At 36.4% G+C, this 16,363-nt stretch overlaps 1 pseudogene; it reads right to left on the bottom strand.

The window, feature by feature from the left end:
* Positions 1-209: 209 nt before the first annotated feature.
* On the bottom strand, positions 210-1,310 carry LOC112213437 (annotated as a pseudogene).
* Between the last annotated feature and the right edge of the window lie 15,053 nt (positions 1,311-16,363).

The following is a 16,363-nucleotide window of genomic DNA, read 5'->3' as shown; positions in this document are numbered from 1 at the left end:
ATGCAATAGAATACTCGGATGGCGCAGTGGCGCCTTTTCATGTTTGATATAATGATTGATAAACGAAATAAACATCGGTATGGAATTGCGTTACGTAACGCGTAAACAGACGTGTACAGCGAGAACGAGACGTCTTTATACGCTTGTTAATTTTTGGATTTTATTCTCCAATGACAATTTGGACATGTTTGGATCTAATTAACCGATACTTGCATATTAATTGACGTTAACGGATTAACCGATACTAATAAATTGATGGATATTAATTAATGAGTAAATACTTTTTGTAGCTACAATGTAGTAAGCGTGGGACATTTATCACCTAACATATTAGTTACATTATAAGTCAATAAAATGTTATTCGTGCAATGAATATGAAATTGCGAATTCTCGAGTGACACGTATCGTGGAAAGTTGTCTAAACAACTTTCTCAACTACATCTTTTTTCGATTTGTTTCTTTTCAGAATAGGAAATATTCATTGGAAACTGTATCCTAGAAAAGAGAAAAGATCGCTTAAATGATTTATTTGAATCAAATATTACGTAGAGGTTAACTATATTTTAAATGTAAATTTCAATTTAAAGGCAACGAGTAAAGAGAAATATTAAAATGAAGCTTTCGCGATGACAAAATTATCATATTTTCTTTCACGGCATACAAAATTAATTCTAATCTTAAAATTAAATGTTTTCAACGTTAACAAAATACAAACCGTCTTTCCAGGAATTTTGCATATTTATTTTTCTGTTCAAACCTGTTGTTTTGGACTATGACATCGAGGTACGTAGTTGCTCTTAGAGAATTCCGAATGAACACTGCCACGGAGCGACATATACGTACTGCATACGTATCTGTGCATGAAATTGTTTCGAAGGTTTTTACGGAAGGTTTTTACGGATTGCTACCGGCAATGGCACTCAGATCTCGGCGAAAATTCTCCAGAATTATCACTAGCATTCGTCATGCAAATGCGTATTATCACGTTGCGAAACAGCGTGATAGAAACGGAGACAGAAATATGTTCCGAAAGAGTCACTCGTGATATGTGTATTTGCGCACAGCTCTTTTACTCTCGATTAATCAGTGTAGAAATCACGAAGAACAGTCCGATACATGGGAGATTTTGCAGGTTGACGATGAATACTAAGTGGAAAGTTGGCAGTCGAGGAATAATACTATTTCTACAGTATGAACTGTTTTATTCAGAAGAATCGCAGTGATTCATAGAATCATGCGCAATGATTCATTTTTACGCGCATAGCAATTGTAATTAATTACAAGACTCATCGTGACTTAACTTTATTTTATTCAACTTGTATATTTACGCATTCCTGAATCTAAGATTCCGATGCAAATGATTCAAATCATTTTCTTGAATATCTCACTTATTAGCTTCTGTTAAATGAACATTCTTTTTACATCTGTTTTACAAATGTTCCTCATTGTCTAGCTCAATTAATTACATTTCTTTAAATTGGATGTATTCAATGGGTCGATTCCGCTAGATTTATCTAGAATGAATCAGTGTCCTGCATATTGATGCGTATTATTGGCGAAGCATGAGTAAATCAGCCGGATGCTTTCTGTCGAGTCTTTTGGGGATGTTTGAGTAGCAGTTTTTAGTCATACGTGTTTTTTTATTCTGCTAAGTTGAGCATTGGCGCGGTTTGTAATTTCCCTTTCAACTGTAGGTATTTTTAATGTTTCTCGTATTAAATATTCGACCTTGGTAGACGTGCTTCAAATTTGCAGTCTGTACTCTCAGATATGTTCGATTATGGCCTTGTAGATTTGCGATTTCTTGTTTCCGTTCAGTTTCGAACGTCCGTGTAATGTATCCATTACATATATTTTCTTGTAATTTTTATTTGTTTTATTTTTCCTTGAATATGATTTTTCTAGTTTAATTTATGATCTTGATTTTGGTAACTATGAAAGTTTACTTTGGGAGCTGGCTTTTTATCGAGGCTGAAGATGATGCGTGAATATTTGCCCGAATTGAATATTACACGAAATGTCATTCAGAATATAGAATTATGAAACTTAAAAATCTGAGCAAAATTATTCAAAGTATTTCCAAGTTATTCAACATTCAAAATTGGTATTCATTTTAATCTTTCGATCTAGTTGCACAGGATCTATGCAATTTATACAATATGAATGAAATTGAAGCGAAAAAATCTGTGAGTCATGAGAAACTGAACGGTTTTGTTTAATTTCTATTGCAACAATTATACAACGAACCAGCATTATGGATTATGTAATGTAACAAGCTGAATCATTCCTCGATATCTCAAATAATATAAATCCCTCTCATATTAAAGTTACGATATTAATCTGCTGTAAAACACATAATTTTCTTCAATAGACAAATAATTAATTCATTAAAGTTGGCATGAATCTGAATATCTGTGTATTAATGTCAATGTCGTATAAATCTGAATATGTATGCAATGTATATACATGTGATATATTTAGAATAAATTAATATATGAAATATATAATCTCTCTCTTTCTCTCTCTCTCTCTCTCTCTCTCTCTCTCTCTCTCTGTATGCTTAATTTTATGTTTAATAAACACTTTATTTAATTATAACACTATATTTAATATAATACCATAAGGCAGAAAGGAGGTGGATTTGTATGAAAAAATAAACCAGAAATGCAAAGCGATATCTTTTTGTCCGAGGTTTTGTTGTCGAGAAAACCGAGTTTGAAAATTTGTTAAGTATACTCGAATTTGGCTAATTATCAACTAGGTATGAGCAGGCAATCAGTAGGAAGTTATTCTAAATGCATAAATGGATGAAAAATGCGGAACGAAATTGCCTCGTTTAAGATTTTGAGTTTCAAAAAAGTAAACTAGGTAGGTACTAGGCCTAGTAGACGCCTATGATCAAGTTTTTCATTTATTTTTCTAAGAAACGAAGCCTTTTGTGAAAAAACTTTGTTGTGCGCTTTCGACTTACATTAACACGTAAGATAAACTCCTGGCGATTATCTATTCTTGCCGTGTCCGAAATTAGCCATATTCGAATACCACATACTTGACTTCCAATCTCGATTTTGTCGAAAATGGAACACTGTACGAAAAAGTGTCACTCTACATTTTCCACTAACCTTTGTATGTAGATTCATCTGCTTCCGGCTTGTGCTTTGTTGTACAGTTTGATAACCTGTGTATTAAATTTCTGTTAAGTTTATTTAAGTTCGTCATTATTCTCCTATTGATCGAAATACTTATTTTTCTGAAATATTCAATATATATATTAATATATTCTTTTTTCTCTCTTCTGCCCAAAGATCGCTGTATAGTAACTGACAATTACATACAATTCTACAATAGTAATTTTAACAAGTTTTCGTAGCATCATATCGAGAAACTCTAGAATAAGGTTATGATATGAACAATCCATCATAAATCTAATCTATTATACAGGGTGGTTGGTAACTGGTGGTACAAGCGAAAAGGGGGTGATTCTACGCGAAAAAAGAAGTCGAAAATATACAATAAAAATTTTTCGTTCGAGGCTTTGTTTTCGAGAAAATCCACTTTGAATTTTCGCTCGGTACGCGTGCACTTTATCACATCTCGTTATAGCGGATCTCACTGTAGATTTGGAAAAATGGAAAAATTAAAAAAAAAATTTTTATTCTATATTTTCGACTTCTTTTTTCGCGTAGAATCACCCCCTTTTCGCTTGTACCACCAGTTACCAACCACCCTGTATAATAGATTAGATTTATGATGGATTGTTCATATCATAACCTTATTCTAGAAACTTTTCGGCAATAAACGTGAATGGTGATAAAGAACTATGTGGCAATAAATATTCATGGCCTTGTTTATGACGACATTGAATGACTTAAAAATTACGTTATGATAATTAAACAAAATACACTTTAGAATCATCAGATTTTCTTATTACATAAATCTTATGATATTGAAGAATCACAAATTAGTCGAAAGACAACGTTTTATTTCGCATATCTTTTTATCGATTATCGTAAAATTGTTGTAAAATTTATTTGGTAAAGTTTTTTTATTGATTCCTGTCATTTCTTCCAATAAAAAGTCATGTTTTAAATTTCATTATTTACATTTATTTACATTTATGTAAATTTATATATGTATGAGTTAATTTACATTTGACAGTCAATGTGTCAATATTTAATGACATTATATCGCTGTGCGTATTGTCTAGTGTAACAAATTTAGAAGAAAATAAATCTAGAAATGTTAAATAAAAATTAAAGATAAATAAAAAGACCCAGATTAAAATGTCAATCTCATCGTTTATACAAATTCTCAACTGCGCTTCTTCGAACAAGAATCATTCGATAGAATTATATTTCTCTGGTCTGTTCAGTTTATCTTGTTTCATGATGTGCACGTGCGAATGTTTATTGTAGTCGTATATGAATAATAAATCTCTTTGTTTCAATATATTCTGAATATTCGAATTGGACATCCAAGTGCCGGATAAAGTATCAAAACTTTTGACATATATGGTATGTGTATTAGAGATGCAGGTACTATATTGGTAACGAAGATCGAATTGAAACAGGTATATATTTCTATCGTTGAAACGTATTTGTATTTTCACGCAATCTTTCGTTTTCTCAATTTATCGACAATCTTTAAAGTACTAAATTTTACGGGAAGAAACAATAAAACTATGCGATCGTTACACGTAATATCGTTACACGTGCGATCGTTACACGCGATAAGTAGTCGTTTGGCAATTCCAAAGATATCTGTCACCTATTTATTTTCACCGGTTATCTAGCATTATCTGGCTGCGCCACGTTTCACTTCAGTTTGTTTCATTACTTGCACGAATGCCCTGTATGCCACGCAATTTCCTCACCACTCGAACCCAAGAGTCATCATTCGCTCATTAGCAATCGAGCATGACGCAAATCGTCGCACGCCACTGTTTTTTTGTTGATCTGCTTTTCCTGGAACTTCGAGTGTATCTGGATAACCAGATTAAATCGCAATGTCCATCAGATATGACTTAACAACCGGCCATGCTGACAACGAATTGGTCGATTGATCTACCTTCATACGGGATATTAAATTTTGTCTTTGATACAGGTGCAAAATTTTGTCTGCTTCTTGTGTTATCTATAGATGGCGTTATTTTTCTTTAAAAAAAAATGATGACACACCGAAATAGAAACTATGTATGTAGTTCTACACGTAACTACAGATGCCTTACTTTAACAATACAAAAAAAAAAAAATGATAGCTAAGACGTACGTCAGTTAGGTGGTATTCGAACTCTGTGAAGCGAATTTTCGCTATTGGATTTAATTCAGCTTGATAAGCTAGGTTGTCCAAAAGCCTTTTATATTTATAACTACAATTATATCGTAACTATTTTCTACTATTCTATTGTTATCTTCTGTCAGCTTTTAGCTAACTTTATAGTACCATCCTTGAAAAATTTCCCAGTTTTACGTTCGAAAAACTTCTCCACATGCGTTTTACGAGCCTCAAAATTCGCCAATTTTTTCCCTTTGAGAGAATTTTGTAAGGCTCGGAATAAACAAACTTACGAGAAAACGATACGATAAACGTAATATGACGAAAATATGTTTTTAATCTTTTACAACAAGTGATAAACTGTATTACTCTTGATAGTTTCTTTTATAAGAAAGGTTGATACATAAGCTTTCAGACATATGTTATGCATTTGCAAAAACAAAGAAAGACGTTGGCACTCGAAGCGACATCATTGTCATCTACTGACAAAAACAAAAAAATTTTTTGGCCAACGCTTATACATATACAATGCCTGATCAAAAAGTTCCAAGACTTTACAAATATTTACAAGGAACGTCTTTTTAAATAATCTCGTTCGCTATACTTACACCTTTGAAATCTTCTTTCCCAGTTTTCGATAGCCGCTTGCTACGTCGACTCTGAAAGTGAGTTTAGCACGTTCATCGATTTGGCAATGACTTCTTCCCATGTAACGAAACGAGCTTTTCACTTTGACTGCCACGGTGGTCATTGGTGGCCAGAGCGCTTGAACTTCTTACAATTGTAAAAATGAATGAAAATTGACAGTTAGGGCATTTTGAATATAACCGAAAAATAGAAGATACTTTGAAATAAAAAGTGCCCCATTGAACAATTAAACATTTTTATTAGAACGTCAATAGGAAAAAAAAAATGAGAACAAATCTTGCATCTAACGGCGCACTGTGTTAAAGCAGTCTCGTCCTGAGCGAAACATGTGATTTCGGCGTGGCAGTCAAAGTGTTAAGGCAAAGGAAAAAGAAATGATCTGCTAGAAACAAATTCTGGTGAATGCGGTGGTTTGCGAAGAAATTCGGGCCAAAAGCTCCAACGAATTGTCACATGCTCTCTGTTGTTTAACCTCTTATGTACTTTTCATTTGTCTTGCTTCACACTTTTTGTGCCCCCGCTACGTTTTATAACGGTGTTAACAATATACAGACAGAATATATAGTCTTTGTTTTTGATACGCCGGTGTCAAGTATCGATCGTTGCTTCTCGTTAAAATAAATATACAAAATGTCGCTTCAAAATAGGAAAACGAAGAGCAATTTGAAAAACACTATCACGCTATGAGTGTGAAAATTGTGACCTGGGTCTATGTGTCGTACCGTGCTTTAAAATATATAACACTCAATTGTATTATTAATTATTAAAGTAAATTATTAAAGTTTAAGTATACGCATCATGCTTTTAAGAAAAATTATAATTTAGTTATCAAAAACTTCATTCCAACGTGCTTGCGTAGAGAACACCATTATCCGTCACACATTGCAGTGCTGTATCGTTTACTATCGTTTGTACCTAAGAGGTTAAATAAGGAATAAACGATGAAACGTGGTCCTTCCAACCTTCCAACCTTCAGATCCTGAAGTCTCACTTATCGCGTTTCGCAAACGACATCCCCGAACTTTTTGGTCGGACCGTGTATGTGGAATTTGATCTTGAAGAGGGAGCGCGAGAGGCTGGTGAGGAGTATTATCTGTGGAACATAGTCGTCGATTAACGGGATGCATGAAAGAACCTAACGTGCGATCAGCGAGCTACAAGCAGGACAAACCTGACGAGAAATCAAGGAACCGCAAGAGGCTAACGCTTCGTGAACGAAAAAATGCAATGAGAAATCGGAGAGTCATTGCAGAAAGACGACGGAGATAAACTCGACGCGAAGTCGAAAAATTGCTAAGAGTTGTAGACGCTGTTGGTAAGTTGAAGGATTTCCAGGCGAATTTATTGCGAAATCGTGGAGTTTTTGGACGCAGACGACCTCGATGCAAAATCGGTAAGTCATTAGACGCGTTTCTTTCGGATATTAGTGAGACCTTGTAAATGTGCATAATGATATGCTGTAAAGCTACTACACGACGTTACTAATTAGCGGGTTTCGAGAATAACTAAAGTTGATTTAATCGGAAACACTAGCACGTATATGTATCGTAAAATCGTGTTGGGATAAATTTAGATGTGTTATCTAATGTATACTGCTGACTGTATGTATTAGGATATTTACTCATTGCTTCATTTACCTATTTGGTAACATCGACGTCGTGCTATTTTACCACATTTCAAACAATGTGTCTAATATCTAATGACAAATTGCGAAGTATATATAGGAGATATATATTTAAGAAAAGCACATTATATTTATCGAAACAGCTCTAAAGTATCGTACTTTATATTTAATATTTTATATTAAGATGAATATGATGAAAATTCTAAATAGGAATAGAAAAGGAAAGCAGTGATATACTAATCCAATTTGTACTAAATATCTACAGGCGTTCTAACAGTTACGGCTGTGTGGGTAAAAAGACCCATTGGCAATGCGGCAACTAAGCGGTTTAGGAATTTCTCGAATAGAATTTATGCCGATTCACGGATTGTGTAGGGTTAATTGTCGATTCGAAGAGAGACTTTAACTCGGCTTCTGTAGGTGTTAACCAACGCTTAAACACACGCGATACAAAGCAACGCAACTTTATTCCGTGCTGGTCGACGACGGTTTGCATTTAAAAACTTATACAGCATAAAACATAGACGGAGTTATACTCCCACTAGTTTATACTCCCACTTGTTGTTTAATTTAATCGAGATTGCGCCCTGCGTGATCCTCAGACATAAAGAAGCATCAGTATTATAGTAGCAAATGAGTTTGATAGTTTCGATAAGAACTATGATGATGAGAAGCATGATCATTGATTATTCCTCATATCGTAAAAATGGCGACACACTATCGTTTCGTCTAACAAAACTATCCTTGACAATTACTGTATTATGCTTTATACCAGAGTCTCTTTATCACGAAAATTATCAAAAAGTTAACAATGTACATATACGATATACACTTCCCTTGACAAATATTGGGGCTTGGAATACTTAGTCTCGTAGCAAAACATAACGATTGATTTAGATTAGCGAAACAGATTAATTGAGCAGAATTATGTATATATTTCTACAAGTTAATTATGCAAAATGTATGGTAAAAAGACTTGTATAGTTATTTGCACGAGTCATAGAAAAATAACGAATCGAAGATGATATATCAAACCTCATAATCTTTTCATCTAAACTTATTGAGAAAATTTTAGATTGATTTTAATTTTAAAAATTGGTTAGATTTTTTTGTTAGAAATTATTTACAAAAAATATGGAATCAAAGAATAAAAAATATATATACAAATAGGAAATTTAATAATACAAATGACAAAATTAAAAGAGAAATGAACTTCAATTCATTATTTAACGAGATTCCTATTACGTGTAACATGGGATTCTTCATAGTCTGTAGTTCCACACCATTCGAGATAATAATTTACTTTAAAAAGTCCCTAATATTTTTTTCGATTTACCTCATTTTCTTTCAATTCTTACGAACTAGAGCGTACGTGTGTACATATAAAGTACACGTATGCCCATATAGTAATACATACACGTATACTGCTACATTCTTCTCGTTTGTCTTCACGCACCTCATGGAATCGAATGATTCTATACAATAAGTAGATAACTAAGTAAGGTAAATTGGAGATAATTAAGTAATTACATAAGTAAATAATTAAGTAAAATAATCGAAAATTATTACATATCAACTTTTTGAATATTTTAAAGTTTACTTGACTCGATCATCTTGTACATAAAGCAGTTTGCATTGATTAAAATGATTAACGTAATTAAAGCTGGGAAAATAAAATAAAGGGAAACGCAGGATAATGTGCTTTCTGTAATTTGTTCCAAAGATTTCAGTTCCAAAAACGATGTAAATAGTATTTTCTTAAAATGTATTTTTGATAAATTTTTCTTTGGGTTTAGTAACAACAAATCGTTAACAACGATTCTCGTAAATTCAATCTCGTGTATTAAATCTCTCGCTAATTATCTATCGTCATTTATACTTATTTATTTAACGCGATCATGCATAATCGTGAAGGTAAATGGATTGAAATTTTGTCTCGGTAATATACTTAGTGAACATAAAAAAAAGATTCATATCGGGATATGTTATCGTAGTAATGTATTCGGTAAATTGCCAACATGCGCAAAGTATAATCGCTTAAATAAGTGGGTTAACGATGGTAATTGACGATCTTCGTCTCCGTTGAAATTACGCCGAGTCAAAGGCTAATAATTATTCGATGCGCTTTTCCGCAAGTACCTATTCGATGTTTCGGTCAATTTCGTCGAGGTAGTTACCTTACTTCGTTCGGTAAAGGAGAACAAGACGAACATGGGCGCGAACGAGACATATTAATTATTAAAATGGATCGTCGCCTTAATAACCACGACGTCGAATTCAGCTCACAGGTCTTTTTTATTTTCTGAAGTGGGGACACTGCGAAGGACTGAACCGTTTTAAGGCGATAAACATAATTTTCCTCTTCTGACGCGCGCTATCGACGCGGAGAAAGCACGGTCCTTCGTGGAAACAGATCGTATCCTTGATCGTATCGATCTGTGTCTCGTCTATGCAGATCTTTCGGACACGGAAGGTTCGTATACATCATGTGTGACAAGAGAAATCGAAACGGAGAAATTACTTTATAATCGTACAGAGTGCGGCCGAATAACGCGTATAAGTGAAGTGATTCCTTGCGAAGAAATAAAAGGATAATACACAGTAAAATTTGTTCATACGACGCGTCGTTTTCGAGCAAATCGAGTTTGAAAATTTCAATCAAGCATACTCGAACATCGTTATGGCGCGTGATGCAACGCGCGAAAATGAGTGGAAAATGTGTCAAGGAACGAAAAATGCTATTAGCTTTTATCCGAAATGCGATAGGAAAGTTGAAAAAATGAATGGAAAGATGAAAAGGTGGCGGTCAAATTTATCCACGCGTGACACTTAATCTTCGTCATCTTTGGATATTAATCCATCCACGAAATAATTCTGAAGAGGTTCTACTGGTAAATCGATGGAAGTTTCGAATCGAGAAAACGCAAAGTATCACAAGATCCTTGTTGCCCATTGTTCTCAAGTAGCAACAATCTGCTGGTACTTCAGATTTGCCCGATTTCAAACTTTAATTGATTTGTCAGTAGAATTTCTGAAGTATCATCGCGTCGAAACAGATGAATAATTATTCTGTAATTGCTCTGTGGGCTCGGAATTTGAAGAAAATAAAGATTAAGCGTAACGCGCACTTTTTCATCGCATTTCGAATAAATGCTAATAACATTTTTCGTTTCGTTCGTCAGGATGTCCGAAAACGATCATTTTTAACATCCTCTTTATTGTACGCGCGTATTACCGTGTTAATTGAAATACGCCTATCTGGCCGAAAGGTAATTTTGACAAAAATGACTTTTAATATTTAGCGACCAGGCATCGATTTCACATGCCTCCGAAATATCAATCGTTATATATTCAGTTGAAATGCAACTATATATAAATTATTTATATAAATATAAACTGTAATATATATAATATATATAAACTAAAAAATATTTTCGTGCTACTTGACAGCACTAAAATCACTTTATTTAAGCGAAAGTTGGAGAGTCGCCCTTTTAACTTTGCACAATAGTGTATTGCGTTAATTCTTAACCAAATATGGTCAAACTCTATTTTATTGAAAATGAAGTTTTAAACGAGGAAACTTTATTCTACGTTTGACTTATTTTCGCACGTATAACGAGCTTCTATTAATCGTTTACATATACCTAGACGGTATTTAGCCAAGTATAAGTATATCATATGCTTGACAAATTTTGAAATTCAATTTTGTCATACACCAAGCGATAAATGACAAAATTTTATTCATAGTTTTTCATAAGGAACCACTTTGCCTCCGTTGTTGTACATTGTTGTACGTATTATTCGATCGCACTCTATATTATCATTGAAAAAAAGTGGATTATGTGCCTCTAGCAAAACACGTGTGCGTGCAACTTACTCTCGCCGAGTCGTCTACTGTTTATGCTAGTCCTTCTTATACCAGTCCTTTACTTAACAACGTGATACTACATAGTTTTCTTTATTAAGGCAATAAAAATTAACATTCTCGTAGCTGCTACTGTTATATCTTAATATACGGTATGACAAGGTTAAATCTCTGCTCGCGCGTTTAGCGACGATAATGTTTCACGAATACTTTTAACACGTTTGTTACAGTGTAATCCAAATTCTCCGTATAAATGTCAATCAATATTTTTTCATCTAACGACTCATATTTTTACGTGTTGGAATTTTTACAACGAAGAGATGTTGTAACATCAAGTTTTGCGTAAAAGTGAGAAAATCATTATCAAGTTACACGTGACTTTAGCTTAAGGTGAAGATTGCCTCGTGCACAGCTATTTCGTTGGTAAAAATGTTTTCAAATGATAAGGGCGATGACGAAGAAGATACTTGAAGCGGACAGGTAGAAACAATGTCAAACTCCAAATTAGTTGTGACAATGATTGATTCCCTCAAGAATGATATAATACTTTCTTTAATAATGATACGATGATTTGCTTAAAAGTTCTTTAAAATTCAAGATGAAAGTCTTACTTGTTGACGATTACAACGCGATATTAACGCGTCTGCAAGAACGCCAATCAGTAAAACGATAAAATGAAATTCTTATACTTCGTTATTGTCCTTACTCTCCCGATTTGGCTCCAGATAACTGCTTCTCTTTCGAAAATTAAAATTGGAATTAAAACTTTTGTTATCGCATTCGATGGAGATCTGATTCTTACACCGAAATTGTTACAACGAAATTAAACGTAACTAAGTTAAAAGAATTTTCGAAGATTTCTAAGCTATTATGTGAATATCATAAGCGAGTCCGCCGGAAATTATTCGAAAAGAAGTAAATAAAAAAGCGTCATCTTTTGTGCGTCCATGTACTTTACTTTTTTCTGGTCTCGTTATGCTTTTGCTGCACCGTGTATATCAGCAGAATATACAGGTGAGAATTGTGGATCGTAATCGCCGAAATAAATAAGGGAAGGAACACTTTCATTACACATAGAGATCATAATAACATGGTTTTGTATTTATTTAACCTACAACTACGGGCGTAGCCCGTAGTACGATGATCGGGCCAAATATAATATATAATATAATATATAATAGCTTGTTTACGTTTTCGGCCCGAAATTCTCGTAACGTAAACCGTAGGTTAAGGGGTTAATATGTGATTTACAAGATATTCATAGATACCCATCGCACGCGTTTTAGCACTCTCCTAGTCTCACTTTTACTATGCGTACAAAACAGTGACATTCTTTTCTTCTACGAGACGCTGCACACGCACATACTCACGCACATACACGTGTATTACTACTGTGCGGTTGATCCGGTGTAGCGCACACAATTACATATATCTTAATAAAAACTACTATTTATGCTGTATACTAATTTTCCACTAAGTGTTTATTGGCAATAAACATCGTGTAACTTGTATATACATTTCCTGACTAGTTTCAAATTTTGCCATTGTAAGGACGATAGTCGTGTCCTATATACACGACGTATTCATAAAATAAATTTTCTGATAAATGTTCGATTACTTTTGTGAGTTGTACACAATTGGAAACTTAATGAAACGCCAGCCACGTGAACACTATATTTATGATGTTGCGAAACCAACAGATTATGCTGGGAGACGATCTGTTTTATAAATATACGAATCGAGCTTGATATATTTTCGCGTCATCCCCCGGACTGCTTGCTACAGGGTATAGTACAGTCTTTTCTGGCCAAACGTTGTCAGTATATTTTACAGGCCAGGATAAGGAAAAGGAGTGATACCAACACGTTGTCATCAACGAGTGTCATTTAGAGTATTATTAAAGAACTATAACAAACAGAAAAAATATCTCTGTTATATATATACAGGGTGGTTGGTAACTGGTGGTACAAGCGGAAAGGGGGTGATTCTACGCGAAAAAAGAAGTCGAAAATATATAATAAAAATTTTTTTTAATTTTCTTTTTTAAATTTTTCCATCGAGACAACGATCTACAGTGAGCTCCGTTATAACGAGACGTGATAAAGTGCACGCGTGCCGAGCGGAAATTCAAAGTCGATTTTCTCGAAAACAAAGCCTCAAACGAAAAATTTTTATTCTATATTTTCGACTTCTTTTTTCGCGTAGAATCATCCCCTTTCCGTTTGTACAACCAGTTACCAACCAACCTGTATATAATATTTGCATCTAGTGGTGGTAGTCGGAAGGCATCGCAATACTTCAACTCCAAGTACAACTACATTTAAAAATGTTCACCATATCTGCCAATACGAGATTTGCAGCGGCAAAAAATTAAATTTATTACTCTGAAGTTCTCGGTTGTTACCTGTGAAGTTGAAGTCGTCAAAGTATTATGATATATTCCGACTGTTACTAGATGTAAATATTCGTCATCCATTCATACTCTTTCTTCGTATATCGTTTTTTCGTTATATGTCTTTAACGATGTTTCCAACGACATACAAATGTTTATATGTCATTTTCTTATATTTCGACCTACATGAAACATTATGTATAACTCACCTTCGTTCAACGTAGGCGAAAAGCTTCGAATTGTATTCCGTGAACGCATTGCTCATATTCACCAGCACTGATATAGGTTTGAGGTGGAATGGTGTGATAGGCACTGAAGTACACTCGGTGATGCTTAACCAATAACGTTTATTAAACAAATAACAACAACTGACAATCTGCAATTAGCATCGGCTGATTGTTAACGTCGATACACAATAGCGTCGTTCGGTTGATTTCTCGGTAAAAACGTGGCCGTTTCTTTCGTCTTTCTCGTCGCGCGGTTCGGGGTCGAATGTGCTTATTTTTTCGACCCAACTGACTCTTTTCCGTTGCCCATCGGTATCCCCCCTGGCGTGCGTTCGTTCAAGTGCCTTCGTGGCTGGCACCTGCATGCCCTTCGGAAAAATTCGGCTGGAGGAGCGTGAGGATACCGATGACAGATTGAGTGCGTTGTGTCGCGTTTTGTGTCGCGGAGCCGTTAGAAAGTTCCATAGTCCTTGTCGCCACAGTACCCCCTTACCAGTGATAACGCTATGTAAATAAAGGAATATATGGATATTACGGAGCGCGTTGGCCGGTTCTTAACGCTTATCTGAAACCTGCCTGAAATCGATCGGGAAATCGGATTCTTCGCCCAGACTGCGTAACGTATCTATTCCGGGTATTTTCTCCGTTTGTCGTTTGGTTATTGGCGTTCGCCCTGCTTTCGTCGTGGGCATTCGTTTGGTCTGCCGGAATTAGCACGTTGCGAGTCTCGGCGGACCTTTGTTCGAGGTCTTCGGGAATGACAAACGCAGGCTTCAAGCGGTCTATGGAGACCATTACGTCGCGATTATTTCTTTTACCGTGTATGTCTTATCACCTCTCTGCATGACTTTATACGGTCCATCGTACGGTGGCTGTAACGGTCCTCCGATCGCATCGTGGCGCACGAATACGTATGGCGACGCCTCTAATTCCTTAAAGACGAAAATTTTCTTTTCGCCGTGGCGCGTAATCGGGAGTGGTCTGACCCTCTCCATGCGTTCTCTCAGCCGGTTCGCGTATTCCGAGTTGGCCCGTTGACAGGTTGGCAAAAGGAATTCCGCCGGCAGACGTATGCCGGTGCCGTAAATCATTTCGGCCGCCATTGCGTTTAGGTCCTTCTTTATCGCGGTTCTTATGCCTAATAAGACGATCGGGAGAATTCCGACCCAGTTGCTCGTGTCGTGACATTTGATCGCCGCCTTCAGTTGTCTGTGTAGGCGTTCTACCATCCCGTTAGACGCTGGATGGTAGGCCGTTGTACGCAAATGTTTGACGCCGAGCAACCGGCATAATTCCTCGAATAAACGCGATTCGAATTGGCGTCCTTGATCAGTCGTAATTTTCAAGGGTACGCCGAAACGAGATATCCAGGTAGCAAGGAGGGCCGAAGCCACGGTTGACGCTTCCATATCGGCGATAGGTATGGCTTCGGGCCAACGCGAAAAACGATCGATACACGTAAGGCAATGACGGTATCCTTGCGAATATTGCATTGTGATGATATCTACGTGTATATGCTCGAACCGGCCCGCTAGCGTTCCGAACGTTCCGACGGGCGAGGATACGTGTCTGGTGACTTTGTTGCGCTGACACGGTATGCATTGTCGTGTCCACGTTCGGCAATCTTTATTTACCGACGGCCAGACGAAGCGCGTCGCTACCAATTTTCGCGTAGCTCGCATCCCCGGGTGGGAAAGTCCATGTAGCGCTTGGAATACGGTGCGGCGTAACGGTTCCGGTACATACGGTCGCACGGTCTCGGTTTTAATATCGCAGTATAACTCGACGTTGTGATCGGGAAATCGTACTTTTCTCAGCTGCAACGCGCTCGAGCCCGCGTTGATAATCTTGCGTAGCTCGCTATCCTTTTCTTGCGCTGCGGCTAGCGTGTGGTGATCTATTGGTTTTCCTATAGCTTACGATTTCGTCTACGAATCTTTGGCACGTTTGCGCGGCGTTCCGCAGCCCGAACATCATGTTGGTCGCTTCGAACAGCCCGAAAGGTGTTGTTATGGCTGTTTTTTCGACGTCCTCCGGCGCGATCGGAATTTGGTGGTAAGCGCGGACGAGGTCGATTTTGGAGAAGATGCGCTTACCATGTAAATTCTGTGCGAAATCTTCTATATGTGGCGGTATATATCTGTCCGGGATGGTGCGGGCGTTCAACGCCCGATAGTCGCCGCACGGTCGGATGCCACCGTCCTTTTTTGGAACGACGTGTAAGGGTGATGCCCATTCTCGATGGCTACATCACGCCTTGCTCGATCATGGCTTCGAACTCCGTCTTGACTTGCTGAAGCCGATCCGGCGCGAGTCGGCGGGGTTTGCTA

Source organism: Bombus impatiens, unplaced genomic scaffold (genome assembly GCF_000188095.3).
Source record: "Bombus impatiens unplaced genomic scaffold, BIMP_2.2 scf_0662, whole genome shotgun sequence".
Classification (NCBI taxonomy): Eukaryota; Metazoa; Arthropoda; class Insecta; order Hymenoptera; family Apidae; genus Bombus; species Bombus impatiens.
The sequence above is the reverse complement of the archived record's forward strand: the minus strand, read 5'-3'. Positions and strand labels throughout refer to the sequence as shown.